Source organism: Elephantulus edwardii, unplaced genomic scaffold (genome assembly GCF_000299155.1).
Source record: "Elephantulus edwardii isolate Elephantulus edwardi_28Jun2011 unplaced genomic scaffold, EleEdw1.0 scaffold00170, whole genome shotgun sequence".
Classification (NCBI taxonomy): domain Eukaryota; kingdom Metazoa; phylum Chordata; class Mammalia; order Macroscelidea; family Macroscelididae; genus Elephantulus; species Elephantulus edwardii.
Genome location: NW_006399920.1, coordinates 2,439,042 through 2,454,993, shown reverse-complemented (window position 1 = coordinate 2,454,993; position 15,952 = coordinate 2,439,042). Strand labels below are relative to the sequence as shown.

General features: G+C 36.5%; 1 non-coding gene across 1 annotated transcript; it reads left to right on the top strand.

Moving 5' to 3' along the window:
• The first annotated feature begins 55 nt into the window (after positions 1–55).
• TRNAE-UUC lies at positions 56–127 on the top strand. Its single transcript has one exon. It is a non-coding gene; the product is annotated as a tRNA-Glu (tRNA).
• Positions 128–15,952: the final 15,825 nt, after the last annotated feature.

Below are 15,952 nucleotides of genomic sequence, written 5' to 3'. Positions count from 1 at the left end.
GCCTATATCTGAATGATAGTGGTATTTACTGGACTTCCTTGTCCAGGCCCGTCGCTCCCTGGTGGTCTAGTGGTTAGGATTCGGCGCTTTCACCGCCGTGGCCCGGGTTCAATTCCCGGTCAGGGAAGGTATCCGTTTTAGAAAAGTTAATGATGGTGAAAATTATTACTGTACAGAAGCAAATGAAATAAATTTCGTTTTGTAAGCATACGGATGATTTATGCCTACAGAATAAATAACAGGCAATGTTGCTAGTTTTGTTTTTGTTTGTGTTTGTCTTTGCCCTACAGGACATTTGTTGTTGTTAATGTTGAGTCCCTTTGAGTCAGATCTGACCCATAGCTGACCCTTCAGTAGGTTATCAGAGGCCGTAATTCATCTTTCTCCTGAACAGAAAATCTACTAGTGTTAAATCTTGTTTAGCAATTATATTCCATTATTTTTTATTTCAAGTGGCATCCATCTCCTAAACTATATGCCTCCAGAAACCCTATGAACTTTGATAAATGTTGATAGTTATAAAAATTCTTCAGGCCTTTTGTTCGTAGGGATGCTAAGAGTCGTGTGCTACTTGAAGGTAGTCAACAACAACAACGAACCAATAAATAACATTATCTCTAATATATTCTTTGAACAAATATTTTTATCCTGAAAATGCCATAGAAGAAGCACTAGTAACACAATAGTTGTGTGACTTCTAACTCACTCACTCAGTCACTGGAAACATCTAAAGGATGGAGATTTTAGCCACCCAGTAGGAAAAAGAGAGCCAACTTTCTCAAATACTGTAGTGTTGAAAATTCTATAGGACACTTTAACAGCTGTGTTTTAGAGTCAGTGTGTGTTACAGAAAGTTGATACATACTAATTTTTGTAAAAGAGATGTATCTTACCTTTTGAAAGTTATACCTGAGTTAGTTTTTGCTTAGCTTGTTCTTTCTCTAATTTGTATTTTTAAAAGGAGAACAAAACAAAAAACTCCAATTGCTGTTGAGTCAGAACTAATGCTTTACCAAAATTTGGGGTTTATAAGTTACACAGGAGATAGTCCATTTCTCACCCATAAAGTCCCTGGGGATTTGAACTGTCAGAGAGGATCAGCTTTGGGTTAGCATAACTCTCTACAGAGAACTGAATTGCATAAAGCATGTCACTGCTTTCATTTTGTTGTTAGTATTAGGTGCCATTTTTTCATCTATGATTCATGGTGATACTATGAACAGCAGAACCTGCACCTACCTTATCCTGGTAACACCTTCATGGTCTATGATATGCTTGAAGTCATTGTTACAGTCACTGTGTCAGTCCATCTTATTAAGATTCTTCCTTTCTTCTCTGACCCACCATCTTTGCCAGCACAATGTCCTTTTCCAAGGACTGGCCACTCTTGAAAATAGGTCTAAAGTATAAAGTCACACCATCCTTGCCAATAAAGAACATCTTGACTCTACTTCCTAAAAGATATTCTTTGTTCTTATGGCAGTCCAGGAGATATTCAGATCTCTTCTTCAAGAGCAAAATTCAAAAGCATTGGTTTTTCTCCCGCCATTGTTATTCATTATCCAACCTACAGATGCATAGAAAGTTAATGAAAAGATTATAGCTTGGATATAAGTCTTTAAGCTGAAAATGAGTCTTTAAACTACTATTGGGTGAATCCTGGCTAAAAGCAGAGAATATTAGAAATATATTTTATTGTTGTAAAAGGCATTTTGATTGTGTGGATCTTAACAAATTTCTAATAACATTGAGAAGAATGGGAATCCCAAAACGCTTAAATGTGTTCATGTCAAACCTGTATGTAGACCAAGAAGTTGTTATCTCAACAGAGCAAAGGAATGCTGCATAGTTTAAAACCAGGAAAGATGTATATTGGGATTATATTCTTTCTTTATACTTATTTTATCTATATACTGAGGAAATAATTTCAGAAATTGGACTAAATTAAGAAAACTTGTCAAAAACCTGCATTATGTAGATGACACAATCATATTAGCTGAAAGTATAGAGGACTTGAAACACTTGCCATAGACATAAAGAACTTCATCCTTCTATATGGGTTACATGTCAACATCAATAAAATAAAAATCTTCACCACTGGATCAAGAAGCAACACTGTGATAGATGGAAAAAAGACTGAAGTTGCCAATGATCTCATTTTTCCTCGATCCACAATAAACACTCATTGTATCAGCAGTGTAGAAATCAAGAGACTTGTTGCATTAAGAAAACCTGCTGTCAAGTGGTGTGGTACTTTCTCAAAAAATTGTAAATAGAGATACCATTTGACCCAGCAATTTCACTACTGGGAATATACCCCAAAGATACTATAACCACCATCCAAGCAGATATATACACACCCATGTTCACAACAGTAAGGAGTTGGAAACAACCTAGGTGTCCATCAACAAATGAATGGATAAAGAAGCTGTGGTATATTCACACAATGGAATACTATGCTGCTTTGAAAAACAAGGAACTCATGCAATATTATTCAAAATGGGTGACCCTGGAGGACATTATGCTGAGTGAAATATCTCCATATAAGGATTGTATTAGGTCTGTATCTAGTGGCATTTTGTTGTTTTTATCATATTGCTGTTGAGGTACTTATCTGTTGTTGATTCCACTTTCAATTAATGATGGCCCTATGCACAATAGAAGACTGTTCTATTGCACTTGTGGTCCTTAAAATTTTAATTGGCTTCCTTTTGGAAGTAAATTGTTAGGGTTTTCATTCTACTTCAGGTTAGTCTGGAAACTCTGCTGAAACTTTCTTAGAACCAAAGCAACATGTCAGCCTATAATGCTGAACAGGCAGGGACTGGATGAAACATCTTAACCAGTAACCAAACTTCAATCTGCACACAGTTGGAAAGAATTCTACCATTAAACTCACTCTTTCCACAATATTATTATGTTCTAAAATGTGTATTGGATATACCATGGACTGCCAAGAAAATGAACAGATTCACCCTAGAGAGAGTTAAACCAGGATGCTCCTTGGAGGCAAGGATTCTGAAGTTTCGTCTGACATACTTTGGTCATGTTGTGAGGAGGGACCAGTCCTTGGAGAGGGATGTCATGCTTGGGAGGGTGGAGGGACAGCACAGGAGAAGAAGACTCTCTATGAGGTGGATCAATTCAGTGATTAGGGTAATTGGAGTAGGTGTGTCAGAGCCAGTGTGATTGGCACAGGATAAATAAGGGTTTATGGCTATTGTACGTAGGGTCACTATGAATTGCAGGTGACTCAATAACACATAACAACAATAACACCACAATGTTTCATCTTTATTTTCTCTCTGTACATTAGATCCCACTTCCTATCTGACTTTTGGAATTGGCAAACTATATTTTCATAAAATTTATCAACTTTCTTGATCCATCTTTACTTTCAATCAAAATTATGTTTTCATTATTTCTAACTTATATAGACCTTCCTCAGTACAGGGAACTTTGATTGTGTAGTCCTTAGAGAATTGAACGACTAATCTAGAAAAGGGCTCTCTGGTACTTTAAATCCAATAGCCACTCTGTGGGAGAAAGATGAACAATCTCTTCCCATAAAATTTACAACCTATTAAAAATATGCTAGAGGGTCAGCTATGAACTGGGTTCTAATTTGATAGAAATAAGATTGAGTTTTGAGTTTTCTTTTTCTATTTTATACTAATTTTAAGGGTTTTCTTTTGTACTTTTGTACTACATGGCTTTAACTTCACTTATTTTAAATCTATAGTCTTTTTGGGATTTATACTAGGATATGGTGAGAGGGAAATGAATGTTTTTGGTTTTTTTCCGTTGTTTATTCCACCCTACACTAATTATTGACAATCCAACTTTTACTTCTAAACTCATATAAAGTCATAAACTTTAAAGTCTATTAAATAACCAAATGCGGTTAAGACTATGTATATTTTCTTTCTTTCTCCTTGTGAAGTATATTATTCATATGCCAATGTTGTTTTTGTGTACCATCGACACAGAACCGACCAATAGCTAGACCCTCCAGTGGGTTTTCACAGGCAGTTAATCACGTGGAAGGAGACTGCAGATGCTTTTCCCGCGGAGGAGCTGGTGGGTTTTGAGCGATGTACCTTCAGGATGTCAGTGTAGCTTCTTGCCACTAAGCCGCCAGAGCTCCCTTATGACAATACTACATTTTATTAATTACAGGCACAAATCAAAACGTAAGGCAAAATTTCAAGTATCAATTTGGTGATATCAAAAGTTAGGAAAAAATTTTTTTCTTAAACTTTTAAATTTTTTTTTTTCTCTTAAACTTTTAAAACAAGAAAAACTCCAGGCAAAGCACAAATTAATGACTTTTCTTGTAAAATCCAAGAGCTAAGGCTACAGGGCAAAAACAACTAAACCAAAACATGGAAAAAGACAGTGTCTGCAGGGAGAAAAAGGGCTCAAGTCTGTGCTAACCTGAGGCAGACCCAAGATAAATAGAGAGAAGACGTGTAGAAAAATCCCTTTGAAAGATTAGCCTACATCATTATGTATGAGTGGACGTAGTGCACTGAGGGTAACCATGTCAAACTTTAAGTCCAGATAAGTTGCTTACTCTATTAACATGAATTCTACACTAAAATCACAGTAGAAAGACAACACTGTGTTCATTATCAAGTATGTAAACGTGTGTACAATCTGGTCACTGTGAGTCATGCTCAACTCGAAGACAATCAGCAACAAAAATATACATTATTTACAACCATGTATGTGGAGCGTTGGTGGTGTTGTCCATGAGGAGTTCCATGGCTAACACAAAAGTGGCAACTCTCTTGTAGTTTTAATCTACCAGCCATTCCAGAGGAGAAAAATGGATGATCTTTTCCCACATGATTTATAATTTGTCAAAAAGCTTCTGGAGCATCAGCTATTAGTCAGATCCAAGTCAATGACAATGAGCTATACATAAAAAGAGCTCTAGTGTCTTAGTCGTCTACTGTTTAAGGTTTTTCAAGGCCTTTTATTTCATATGTGGATGACCAATCCTTCTTCCCAATCAGTTTCAATCTGGGCTCTCTGCTTTAGTTTGGCATGTGATTGACCAGGGCTGCACCTCAAGGAAAAGATGATAGACAAGCAAACATACACATATCTAAGCTATTAAGAACAGAAACATGCAAACACACTTCTCCAATACAAGAAAGTTACAGATAAATGATATCCCTAGGAACAAATCATAAGGAAAAGCAAAAATTCAGACATACGGGTGAAGGTGCCAGTGGTTCCCTGTATCCAGGCAGTGATACAAGGTTCAAAAGTTACAGGTTCTTGGTTGGCAGGCATATTGGTTTCCCCTGGCAAAGCAGGCAGCAAGGTTTTGGGAAGCTCAGTGGATAATAGAGGACACTTAGAGTATTAGATATAGCACTGCAAATATCAGAAAACACCAAAAAAGAGGAGGGATAGTTGCAAACACCTATTAATAAGTGGAATGTGGAATTTATTAAGTGTGAAGGTAGGAAAGTTGGACAATTTTTTTTTTAAATTTGGAACTCATAAAGATTGACATAATAGGCATTAGCGAGCTGAGGTGGACTGGCATTGGCCATTTTGAATGAGACAATCATGTAATCTACTATGCTGTAAATGGAAAAAGATGGATAAGAATAGGGCTGCATTCATAGTCAAAAAGACAATTTCTAGACCCATCCTTAAGTCCAATGATGTGAGTGACAGGCTAATATCTATACTCATATAAGGAAAACCTTTTAATACCACTATCACTCAAATATACACATTAACAACAAAAGCCAAAGAGAAGGAAACAGAAGATTTCTAGCAACTTTTGCAGTATTAAATTGATGAACAAGAAACAAGATTTATTAATAATAATTGGTGACTGGAATGCAGAAGTTAGGAACAAGGAATGACCAAAAGTTGGAAACTATGGACTGATGACATAAATAAGACTGGACAAAGAATGCTAGAACTTTACGCTATAAATTATTTATTCATTGTAAATATCTTTTTATAAAAACGCAAACAATGACTATACAAAAGGACATTATCTAATGTTATCATATGGTAATAAAATTTACTACTTCTATGGAAAGAATTGTTTGAGAAGCTCAATATCAACTGTGAAAACCAGGCAAGATGCTGATTGTAGAACAAACCATGAACCACTGATGTGCAAGTTCAAATGGAAGCCAAAGAAAAGTAAAACAAGTTCACAAGAACCAAAGTATGATTTTGAGTCTATGCCACCTGATTTTAAAAACCATCTAAGAACAGGTTTGAGGTAGAACACTAATGAACAAAGACCAAATAAGCTGTGGGATGATATCAAAGATATCATCCATGTAGAAAGCAAGCCATTGTAAAGACAGAGAAGGTACAAAGGTCCAAAATAAATGTTGGAATAGGTTGAATATTGCACTAGAACACTGACAAGTCAAAAGATAGGGAAGAAATGATGAACTTAAAGAGTTGAACAGAAGATTTCAAAGGGTATCACATAACGACAAATATAACAAAATGTACTAAGAGGGAGTTAGAAAACCAAAAGAGAAGAACTAGCTCAGCATTTCTTAAGCAGAAGGAAAGAAACAAATTCAAGTTTTGAGTAGCAATAGCGAAAGATGCTATGAGAAAAAGCTTAAATGATCTAGGAATCATAAAAAGAAGATGGGAGGAATACACAGAATCACAACACCAAAAAGAATTGGCTGACACAGAACCATTTCAAGAAGTAGCATATGGTCAAGAACTAATGGTAATGAAGAAATAAATTCAAGCTGCTCTGAAGGCATTGGCAAAAAAACCCCACCACAAAACAAGGCCCCAGGGATTGATACAATACTAGTTGACATATTTCAACAAACAGCCCTGAATATTCTCACCAGGTTATACCAAGATTTCTGGAGGAGAGCACCTGGCCAACTGACTAAAAGAGATCCATATTTGTTTCCATTCCCCAAAATTGTGATGCAACAGAATGTAGAAACTATTGAAAATTATAACAAGTAACACGCAAATAAAATCTTGCTGAAGACTATCCAAAAACTAGACTAGTACATTTACAGAGGACTGTCAGAAATACAAACTGAGTTTAGAAAAGGGCATGGCACTAGGGATATCACTGATAATGTCAGATGGATCTTGGCTTCAAGAGAGTACAGGAATGACATGTATGTATTTTATCAGATGTGAAAAGGCATTCGACTGTGTGGACCACAACAAACTGTGACTGATATTGAGAATAATGGGAATCCCAGAACACTAGATTGTGCTCATGTGAAACCTATCCTAGGCAAAAGAGTGCTCCAAACAGAGCAAGGGAAAACTGCATGGTTCAAAATCAAGAAAAGTGCATCAGGAATCTATTCTTTTTCCATATCATTTCAGTCTATGTGGGGAATAGAATATTGGAGAGGTTTGACTTTAGGAAAAGGACTCGAAGCACTTGCTGCAGAAGGTCAAGGATTACAGCCTTCAATATGGTTTGAAGCTCAATATCAAGAAAACAAAGATTCTCATCCCTGGGCCAATTGACAATACCACTATATATGGTGAAGATATTGAGATAGTAAACAGCTTTAGTTTGTTTGGCTCCACAATCAACACTCTTGGTACCAGCATCCAGGAAATGAAAAGATTTACTGTGTATGGGAAAGTCTGCTGTCAGAGACCTCTCCAGAACACTGACGAGTAATGATGTCAGTCTGGAGACTAAGGTGCACCTGATACAGGCCGTGGTCTTTGCAATCACTTGTTATGCATCAGAGAGCTGGACAATGACTAGGGATGATAGAAGGAGAATTGATGCCTTTGACCTGTGGTGTTGGAGAAGAGTATTGAATACACCATGGTCTGCTAAGAGAACAAGCAGGTTCATCCTGAAGAGGTATAAATCAGACTACTGCCAGGAGGTAAGGATTCTGACGCTTCGTCTGATGTACTTTGGACATGTTGCAAGGAGGGACCTGTCCTTGGAGAGAGATGTCATGCTTGGGAGGGTGGAGGGACAGCACAGGAAAGGAAGATCCTCAATGAGATGGATTGATTCAGTGACTGGTAGGGGTAGATGTGTCAGAGACAATAATATTGACACAGGATAGAGCAGGGATTAGGGTTATTGTACACAGGATCACTTTGAGTCGCAGGAGACTAGATTGTACATAACAGCAACAACAATGTAGGATTGGGTCTAGAAGAACACTCACCAATAACCTGCATTAGGCAAATGACATAACCTTGATTGCAGAAACTGAGGAAGACATAACATACTTTCTGCACAAGATCAAGGAATGCAGCCTTCAATATGGATTGCATCTCAATGTCAAGAAAATATAAATGGTCACCACTAGGCCAAAAGGCAGCATCATGACAGATGGAGAAGAGTCTGAAGTCGCTAACAATTTAATCTTGCTCAGATCCACAAAAAAACGTAGTTTGCATCAGAGATCACAAAATCAAAAGTTGAGTTGCATTGGGAAAATCAGCTGTCAAGTATCTCTCCAGAGTGATAAAGAGCAATATTAGTCTAAAGATTAAGGTGCACCTAGTCCAAGCCATGGTCATCTCAAATGCTTTCTATGCATCTGAGAGTTGGACAGTAAGTAAGGATGACAGGAGAAGAATGGTGGTGCTAGAGAAAAATATTGAACATACTACCAAGAGAATAAACAGTTCTGTCCTAGAGATAGTGAAAGCAGGTTACTTTTTGGAGACAAGGATTTGGAAACTCTGTATGGCATAATTTGGGAATGTTTTCAAGAAGGGCTGGTCCTTGGAGAAGGAGCTCATGCTTGGAAGTGTAGAGGGTCAACACAAGAAAGGAAAATACTGGATCAAGTCAATTCATCTTTTGATGAGTCCCTTTCTTTCTCTGATCCTCTACCTTTCCCAGAATATCTTTTTCCAAGGACTGATCTCTCATGAAATCATACCCAAAGTATATGAGATGAAGTTTCACCATCGTTACCTCTAAGAAGCACCTTGTTTGCATTCCTCCAAGACAGACTTGTTCAGTCTCTAGTTAGTTTGTGGGAAGTTCAATACTCTTCTCCAACACTAAAATGCAAAGATATCAACATTTCTGCTGTCATCCTTAATAATTTTCAACTTTCATGTAAACTGAAATTCAAATGAAAAGTAAATAAAAATATCAGAGAATCCACAAACTCTGGGATAACATGAAGTGATGAGAAAATGAGTAAATTTTAATCTTTAAAGAAAGCAAGGTTGTGTTGATGATACAACAAAAGAAAAAAGCTTAAAATTTTTCTAATATTATTAACATATTAAAAAATAAAGAATTAAGAAATACACAGAGGGAGAAGTCAGATAAATAAAGGCCCCTTTTCACACACTCCCCCCTGTTGTTGTTGTTTGATGCCATGGAGTCTATTGTGACTCACAGTGACCCTGTGAACAACAGATCTTAAACTTGCCTTTCCCTGAACAATGCACTCAGAGGCATGTACACATCAAACTGCTAAAGTCAAAGCCTATCAGAAAATCTTGAAAGCCACTGTCAAAAACAGACTTAGTGCTTACGGATATTCTAAATGTGCAAACCAGTAGACAAATTAAGACACATACTCAAATCTTTGAAAAGAAATAAAAATAATGTCATAGAACTCTATATCAAACAAAACAAAATTGTTAGTCAATGAAATCCAAACAATCCATGAATAAAATATAAGTGCAATAGAAATTTTGACTGAAACTATCATAAAAGGGTTTTGCTAAATATTTGAGAATTTAATTGTTGAAAGTAAAATTAAACCAAATTATAGCTATAGAAAGCAAATTGGTTGTTTCTGAGGGTTGGAAGTGAGTGGAATGCTTGACTAACTGTCCCACACTTTCATTAAATTGGTGGTTTGATTCAGTCTACTTCTTTAGAATCATAAATTAGTACTTCAAACAAACATCAATGTTATAGATTATAAATTTTGAAAGTTTTATAAAAGAAAGCGATAACAGACAAAATAAATGCTTAATGGCTAATAACTGAATAAAAAGAACTCTAATTAGGTCAGAAAACTCCTGCTTTGTTTACTATAGTATACATGTTCACAGAGTTCTTGGAATTTACCATACCCCATAAATAGTTCTTGAACAAACTAATAAAGATTAAAAATATTATATCTGATAGAATTGAAATAATTAAGAAAATTCATAGGAGAACGAGAATTACAGTTCATTAATTACCATATTTATTGACGTATTTTTATCTAAAGGCATCAAAACGATGCATCCCTTTCCACTTTGGGTATAATTCAACGCAAATAAACAGGTCCTTTACAAAACACTACCATACTCTTGGTCACTATATAGTTACAAGGACTTAACATCTACTAAGAAAAGACTCACATATCAAGAAAGCAGCAGTTTGCCTCAGTTATGAAAAAACAAAATAATCCATCTCCTATAAAAGCATACTGAATGAACACCCTAGAGAGAGTCAGAAGAAATATATTGATGTGGAGTTCTTTGAACAGCTACAGAAGAAGATGCAAATGAAGGAAGAAGAAATGAAGAAAGAAAATACCCTGGAAACAACAGTCCAGAAGAAATACATTGATGAGAAGTAACTTGACCAGGTACGGAAGAAATTGCAAAAGATGGAAGGAACAATTAAGAAGGCAAATACCCAGACAACAGTCCAGAAGAACTCTATTGATAAGGAGCAACTTGAACAGTTATGGAAGTAAATGCAAAAGATGGATAATAGAGACAGCTTGACGTAATAGCAGTTATATGAATACATAGTATTTGAACATATATTGTAGTGAAAGAATGATTAGAATATTGTTATGTGCCATGAGGTTGACTACAACTCAGAGAGACCTTATACACAATACCTCTGAAGCCTGATCTATCCTTAGCCAATCTCAGCATTTCTGACACACCTTACCCACATTACTCCAGTTAGTAAGTCAATGTATCTCATCGGTGGTCTTCTTCTCCTGTGCTGTCCCTCCATGTTTCCAAGTATAATGTCCTTCTCCAAGGATTGGTCCACCTGGTAACATACCCAAAGTACGTGAGATAGAGCCACAAAATCCTTGCCTCCAAGGAGCAGCTTGGTTTCATCCTCGCTAGGCCAGACTTGTTGGTTCTCTTGGCAATTCCATACTCTTCCCCAGCATCACAACTCAAAGGCATCGATCCTTCTTTTGTCATCCTTATTCATTATTGTCCAACTCTTTTATGTATAGCAAGTAATTGCAAGTACTATGACCTGGATCAGACACACCTTAGTCTCGATAGTGATATAATTGTTCTTCAGTATTTTGATGAGGTCTCTGAAAGCAGACTTCCCAATGTAAATTTTTTTATTTTTTATTTTTTTTTTTAATTTTCTGACTGCTGGTGCCAGGAGTGGTGATTGTGGAGCCAAGTAAGCTGAACTTGTTAACATCCTCAATCTCATTTCCATCTATCATGGTGTTGCAAATTGGTCCAGTGGTGAGAATTTTGTCTTCTTGATGTTGAGCTTCAATCCATATTGCAAACTATAGTCCTTTACTATCTGCAGCACATCTTCAGGCCTTCCATGGTTTCGGCAAACCTGGTTGTGTCATTCGCGTAACACAGGCTCTTTGTTGATGAGTCTTCCTCCAATTCTGATGCCACATTCCTCCTCATAAAGTCCAACCTCCCAAATGATCTGTTCTGCATATAGATTGAAAAGGTATGAAGACAGAACACATCCCTGATGTACTTCTTTCCTGATTTTGAATCATGCAATGTTCCCTTGCTTTGTTCTGAGGATTTCTTCCTGGTCCAAGTATAGGTTTTGCTTAGCCACAATTATTCTGATCTACACAGTCAATTGCCTTTATGAAGTCAATGAAACACAGGCAAACATTCCTCTCATTCTCTCCGCTTTAGCCACCATGATCCATCTGACATTGGTGATGATGTCTCTAGTGATGGCCTTTTCTAAATTCAGATGTATTTCTGGTGATTCTCTGTTGACATACTTTTGCAGTCATTTTTGGATGATCTTCTGAAGGATTTTGCTTGTATGTGGTATTGTTCAATAATTATTTACCTAATACTCCAATCATTGCTATAAATTTCACATCTAATCTTACCTCTCTTTAAATCACCCTATAAAGTTCTTATCAGTACATCTTATCACTCTCTTTTTTTTTCTTGTGAAAAAGAGAAGGAAAATTCTGCCGAAGACCTTTCTAGTCTCTTATACGTTCAACTATATGATCACATACTTTTAGCAATTTAGAGACAGTGTGACAGATGGGAGGCCTGAGAGCTGGCTGCCAAAGGGTGGCATTTCCCACAGTACAAGATCATATCCTTAGGTTTTATATCAGACACTAGTTCATCCAGAGACAACCAGGCTGGCAGTGACAAGATTATATTACCTTGCTACATGAAATAGGTACACAGTCATTCTGTTTCACTTACCGAGGAGGGAATATCATTTCAATGAACAGAATATCCTCATCTTTCCTAGGCCACTTCATATCTTACTATTGAGGTAACTATGACTTCTGATAGAAACCAGAATGCTACTTTATGCAAGTAGAGTGACAACAGAGACAAATAGACAGCTGGAGAAAGAGTTAATTCAAGTGACTGCTTTTCACCAGAGAATCCTCTGGTGACCACTTTGATTGTATTCTCCCATATTCCACTTTCAACTCTTGACCAATGCTGCATTGCTTTGTACCCTTGACCTATTTCACTCCTTACATTCATTCTTTAGATAGGCTAATAACATAACTGAGGTATAGCTGTTTCTTATACTACTGTATTTTGTTATATAGCTGTTAGTAGTTCAATAGGTAAGCCCATGAACAGTACATTCCCATTAAATTTCTCAACATTTGCTATGCCTTACCTACAGGGAGGATTGGAAAATAAAAACAACAACCTGTTGCATTTGAAAGAAAATTATTATTTTTCCAAACTTATGTTTTTAAGAAAACATGCAGCCATTCAAAAATAACTGCTAGTGTAATTCAGATAATTTAATTATGTATTAGGGAGCTCGGATGGTCCAATGGTAAGAAGTTGCACTGCGATCCAGAAGGTAGGCTCTTCAAATCCACCAGATGCTCTGAAGGATACTGGAAAAATCTCCTCCCATGTAATTAAACTGTCTCTGAAAACCTACTGGAAGTTCAGCTATGAGTCAGTGCCTAAAGAAGAGAAATCAGTACATGTGAGTTCAGGGCCACGAGTGTCTCTCTGAAAGGGACTGCAGCAATGAATTCAATTATTTCAGATATTGTGAGGAAAGCAGAGCATAGGACCACTATGGGTTGTATTCTACTTGAAGACATAACAAGAACAGCAACAACAACAACCCATAAGGCAAAAATCTCTGGATTAGAAGAATTGTTCTCGTGTTCTAGTTTCTCTACAGTTCTCAAAATTAAGGCAGGTAATTTTTTCTTTGTTTTTAAGTTCTATACCGGTTTATTTACAAAGCTCATATACATTGTTTTTCAAGGCAGGTAAACATTTACCTTCTCTGCATATCTCCTTTTACTCTTGTCCCTGTAGTAGGATACCTTTGTCATTTGGGGGGGGGGAACAACATTTAACAGGGCTTTATCTCCCTAAGTTGTACAATGGTTAAGTGATGGCCTACTAACCATAAGAATCGTGCTTGTAATGAACTGGTTCATAGATTCCTTGAAATTAGGCAGGTGAACTAATTCTGAAAGGTCCCAGCATTACAAATTCTATGGACCATTTCCACTTTGCACCCATGAGACCTTGCAAAGTGGGAATAACTTTATGGCGACTAAGAACACCACCATTTTGCTTTTAGGAAGCAGGAACAGAATTGCGATTCTACCCTGTGATTAATAGCACATAGTAACCCCCCTTTTTTTAAAGACAGCTCAAGATATAATTATTGAAAAATAGTTCATATATAAACCTTTGAACACTACATAAGTGTTATATGTAAATTAGAACTCTCCTAATACTGCAGTATAAAATACAATCATTCATGTAGAATATGCTTAAAAAGTCTGGAAGAATGGAAGGAATTTTTACCAGGAAAACTAAATGTGTAAGCAAAGCTATGGGTTCTGAATTTGCTTTGAGTCCAATATTGTAAGATGGTATGATTTTATAACTTTACCATTTTCTTCATAGCAACACATGTTATTAATAAGCTTTCTTTTTAACTTTTACAATTAATTTACTGAAAAATTCATTCACTGTCTGTCACTGACTCACAGCTGAACTTCCCTTGGGTTTCTGAGACCATAAATCCCACAGGAAGTGATTGCTCACTCTCCACCTGTGACACTATTGGTAAACTCAACACCCGGAAATGTGTGACCTCAGTAGTACAACTCACTGAAGACTGTAGTGCCAGAGAACCCTCCTTTACTAAAGTAAAATGAAATAAACTGTTTGGTCTCTGCTTATCTTTCCTCTGCATTTATTAGTGATCAGCTCATTCAATAGAGAGTAGTCTAAAGAGACGAAAAAGCCTTTATTTACAACTGAGCTAAGATTCTTTTGATTGCTTTGGTCCTGCAGACTTAAAACAAATCTTTTCTAGTTCCTATCAATTGTTTTGCCTTTCTTTCTCTTTGCTTCATTACATTCTTGAATTGATTTCCTTAGTCTCTTGGAAACATTCTACTTTGATCTTTCACTTCTCAGAAATAATTAAAGGGGTGACCACTATTAACGGAAGAAGCTAATTTATAACTATTTTCTGTACATTATAGTTTACCATCAACTGTTCTCCCACTGTGTCAAAAGTTAAACTACTTGCTCTGACTTCTAGACTATTATTGATGGTATTCTGCATAATGATATTCAAGATCTCTTCTTTGGGCTAAACAATAAATCATAAATTTTTTTTGTACTGCTCATTTTGTATCCTGGAGCTGAATCTGGTATATTTATTGATCCCAAAGTTCACACTCTTTTCTAGCTTAGTATAGTATCTTTTATGTCAGAATATTCTAGAGCTAATATCTGATTTGTCTTTTTTTATTTTAGTACAGTAAAAAATTAACCCAAATCGTAACCTATTGACAGATCTTTTTTAAGCGCTAAATATTAAATAACTTTATTCAGTAACTGCTGATCCACTAGGGGGTTCAAAATAACTTTGCTGTGATGATTTTGAACTCAGGTGTTAAATTGTGGTGCAGTCCATTGGGTGCTGCAGTACAAATCACAAGGTGTGTGTCGCTGGTGGTTTGAATACACTAATTGCTCTGACTCCACCAGCTGCTTTTCAAGAACAAGATGGACAGTTTTCCTTCCCTTGTGGTTTATGGCCTCTGAAACTTGATGGAGGGTCAATAAGGGTCAGAACTGGCATGATGGCAGTGAGTAAAACTCCTGTTATTTACTTCCTTCGGAACTTGAGACATTCATCTATATTGCTTCAGCTTATATCTTTTTTAAAAATCTTACCTCATAGGATTAAATATGGTGAATTACATAGAGTTTAGAATAGTTTCTAAAATGATAGCTTTACAGTAAAACTTTGTTATCCAATTCGGCCCATAGAACATCCTAGATATAGTTGCTGTTACTGTGTGCCATTGAGTTAGAATGGATCCATACCTAACTCTCCAGCAGGTTTTTAGAGGCAGCAAGTCACAGAGAAGATTACCAAGCAGGGCGGCTGATGGATTTGAACCGTGTGCCTTTGAAATTGCTGTACAGCTTCTTACTACTGGGCCAACAGAAATTGTAATAACGAGAGAGAGGCATCCATAATTCCTTCATACATGATATATACTGTCCGTAATTTACAGTTTAAAGGGTAATATTAGACTTGCTTGGATAATTGCATAAATTACCAACACAATGAGTACTCTTGGAATCTTACCGAAATTTCACAGAGACAGAAGGCAACTTAAACTTCTATTCTCCCCTATTTTTTCTTCTTATATAATGACAAATCTTTTTTGTTGTTGAAGGCTGTCAAGTTGCATCTGACTCTAACACTGACCCACAA